This window comes from Mustela erminea, chromosome X (genome assembly GCF_009829155.1).
Source record: "Mustela erminea isolate mMusErm1 chromosome X, mMusErm1.Pri, whole genome shotgun sequence".
Taxonomy (NCBI): Eukaryota; Metazoa; Chordata; class Mammalia; order Carnivora; family Mustelidae; genus Mustela; species Mustela erminea.
Window position 1 is genome coordinate 59,508,740 of NC_045635.1, and position 3,834 is coordinate 59,512,573.

At 44.8% G+C, this 3,834-nt stretch overlaps 1 pseudogene; it reads right to left on the reverse strand.

Annotated features, from left to right (window-relative positions):
* Positions 1–2,043: 2,043 nt before the first annotated feature.
* LOC116583577 lies at positions 2,044–2,394 on the reverse strand (annotated as a pseudogene).
* Between the last annotated feature and the right edge of the window lie 1,440 nt (positions 2,395–3,834).

The following is a 3,834-nucleotide window of genomic DNA, read 5'->3' on the forward strand; positions in this document are numbered from 1 at the left end:
ATACTAAGGAGACTTGACAACTGAAATGCAATGGATGATCTTTACTTGGAAAGATGAGGGTTTTTTGTTTGAGATCAGGTACAAAGAACAATATTAGGACAATGGGAAATTTTGAGTGAGAATCTAAACTAGGTATTGTATTGTCTCAAAATTAAATTCTCAGAGTGTGATATCTGCATTAAGATTTTGTAGCAGATCACAATTTTTCTTAAGAAATGTATTTTGTGGGGCGCCTGGGTGGCTCAGTGGGTTAAGCCTCTGCCTTCGGCTCAGGTCATGATCTCAGGGTCCTGGGATCGAGTCCTGCATCTGGCTCTCTGCTCAGCAGGGAGCCTGCTTCCCCCTCTCTCTGTCTACTTGTGATCTCTCTCTCTGTCAAATAGATAAATAAAATCTCTAAAAAAAGAATAAAAAAGAAATATATGTTGTGTATTTAGGGACAATAAACCATAATTTCTTCAAGTAACTCAAATGATTCATGAAACATTTAAAACACACACACAGAGGGGAGGGACAGAAAATGACATAAGTGACAAATAATAATGGGTAAATCCAGGTGAAGGATATCTGAGTGTTCCTTGCAATTTTCTTGCAATTATCTGTAAGAGAGACATTTTCAAAAGTAAAATTTGGGGGCGCCTGGGTGGCTTAGTCGTTAAGCGTCTGCTTTCATCTCAGGTCCTGATCCCAGTGTCCTGGGATCAAGCTCCCCATCAGGCTCCCTGCTCAGCACTCCCTCCCTCTCCACTTGCATGTGTATCCTCTCTCACTGTCAAATAAATAAATAAAATCTTTTTTTAAAAAAGTAAAATTTGAGGAAAAAAAAGATATTAAATGCCATTTTATGTCTATTAGTTTGCAAACTCAGAAAAAGGTAACCAATATCTAGAAAAAAATAACTTGCCAAAAGTCACTCAAAAAGGAATAGCCAACCTGAATTGTTCTATAGCCATACAGAAATATATCACTAGTCAAAAAGCTTAAGGAAAAAAAAAAAAATCCAGGTTCAGGGCGCCTGGATAGCTCAGTTGTTAGGCATCTGCCTTCAACTCAGGTCATGTGGGATCAAGCCCCGAGTCGGGCTCCCTGCTTAGCGAGTAGCTGCTTCTCCCTCTCCCTCTGCCCTTGCTCATGTTCCCTCTCTCGCGGTCTCTCTCTCTAGCAATTAAATAAATAAAAATGTTTTTAAAAAAAATCCAGGCTCCTCCATTGACTTTGGACAAATACTTTAAGCAAAAACTTTTTGTTTTTTTGGCAGAAACATTTTTTTTTTAAAGATTTTATTTATTTATTTGACAGAGAGAAATCACAAGTAGACGGAGAGGCAGGCAGAGAGAGAGAGAGGGAACAGGCTCCCTGCTGAGCAGAGAGCCCGATGCGGGACTCGATCCCAGGACCCTGAGATCATGACCTGAGCCGAAGGCAGCGGCTTAACCCACTGAGCCACCCAGGCGCCCCAGGCAGAAACATTTTTAATGTGACATGAATTCATAAAAAAAATGGGAAAACGAAGGACACTCTGCAAAACACTTGGAGGATACAATAACCTGGATACTAAATCCTGTCAAGGACAAGTTGAGAAAGGAAAATCACTGATCAGTCACACACTCATGATAAAGAAGCAAGAATCAGTAACAGAATATTAGCAAACTGAATTCTACAGGATATAAGAAGGAAACCAGAAGGCGCTATGATGAAACTGGATCCATCCCAGACACACAAACTTGATTTAACTTCAGAAAATAAATTGCTACAATATTCCACATTCACAAATTATAGGAGATCATTGTGAACCTCAAATTCAGAAAAATAATTGGTAGGGTACAGTATCCGTTTGTAATGTATTTTTCACAATTTTTTAAAAGTTCAAGATTATTTTTTTTAATTAGAGGATTTTTAACTTCTGAGTCTTTTGAGAAAGCAAAACTAATGCAACACAAACCAGAAGATCTAATTAATAAATTTAACAACAAGCCGAAGTAATTTTGTTACATGAAGTAACCCATTTATTATAGGCTAGCAGTGTCTCAAATGCGGGAGCTTCTACTGCTCTTTCAACTCCTTCAGCCTTATGATGGCCAACTTTACTGTGACTGCAGAAGTGGTATTGTACGTCCAGGCAACACCAGCAACAGTTTTCATTCAGGAGCCACAGTGCCAGATCCCCACAGCTCGTCTTCTCATCTTGGTTTTGCCACAAAAGGAGCAAGTGTACTTAGCATACTGCTTTATTTCAATCTTCAGCATTTTCCCGAGGGAGGCACCATAACAGGTTCCATATCTACCCGCAGTTCCAACCTTCTTGGTGCATTTAGCCATGTTGCCGCAAACTAGGTCTGAGCCCACGGAGCAAAGTTCAAGATTATGGAGATAGAATTTGCATTAAGGTCTATGAGTCCTTCCAAACTCATACTGTTAGGGAACCACAACCACAGACTACAAAATTTTCATCACCCGCCAAACCCAAAGTGCTCTGAGAGGTAAACCCCTTCTCTCAACCCCAGACACTGGCAACCACTGATCTGTTGTCTGTCCCTATGGTTTGGACTTTGTAAGAATGTCACAAAAATGGAATCCTATGGTATGCAGACTTTGCACTTGTCCTTCAAGAAAGGGACCCACACATATGGCAAGTCTGGAGGTGCCACGTACCATTGCTCACCTGGGTAGTAGTTACATGGCTTGATCACTTCTATCCATTTGTCAAATTGCAGGCTTTCCACAATCATGTATACATATGGTGTAACATAAATATAATTAATCCTTACCTTCCTGTAATTTATCCTATCTTTGTGAAGGTTATTTATTAAATAGCGATTGTTTCCCTTTAAAAGAACGTGGAAAAGTCAGGACAGCAGTCACCTCAAGAAAACTGGGGAGACAAGTGACTGGCATGGGGCAAAAGGAGGGTTTCAACTTACTGTCAAAATTTCTCTAAATCTGAGCGGTAGTTATTAGGATTCCAACCTGACAAGAGCCCAGGGCCACTGAGCACCCTCTAGTGATGCCGATGGTGCCCGCAGGGATCATGCAGGTAACAGGTCACATGACCACCCTGACACCCACAATGTGCAGGCGAGTCAGACCCAGCGAACACAGGAAAGAGTCTTCCCACCTTAAGGTCAGTTGAGTAGCACGCAGAATGTAGCTGAGTAGCACCCCACCGCTGCCATGCAAGGTAACATATGAGCCGATTCCAGGAATTAGGACGTGGACATCTTTGGGGACCATGCCTGTGCCCACCACGCCCAGCGCCATCTCTGGTGCACACCCCCTCCTGCCCTCCTTGGGTGTGCCCATCCCCCTCAAGCGTTGGCAGAGAAAGGGTGGCCAGTGGTGCTGGTGCCGGAGGAGGTGGAGAGGGAGGCATCTGCCGGGGGCCTGGGCAGGCAGCCGAACGAGAACGAGACCGGACGGGGCCTAGGGCTCCCCAGGCCAGTCGCCACCGCCTCCCTGGCTGCAGTGGAAACCGAAAGGGGCACTAAATAAAGACAGGGGACCCACCTCCTCCTTTCCCCTGGGGCCCACACGTACTCCCTTAATCTGTGCCTCACCATCAGCCACTCGCTTCCCCCTGGGATGGGAAGGTGCCGAGCCACAGCCTGTGATGCATGTGTTTACAGCAACAGGACTGCGGGCTACACGGTCTGAATATGGAACAGAGCTCGTGTGCTCAGACGATAGAAGGGAGGCTGGCAAAACTAGTCAGCCAGGACTGTGACCAGACCATCCTCGACCCACTCTCCCCTTCCTGGCGCTGGCCACCATGGCTCTGTGCCCCCGGGGGCGCTGTGGGTGCTGGACGTCTCCCCACTCACACCTTGACCGCGCGAA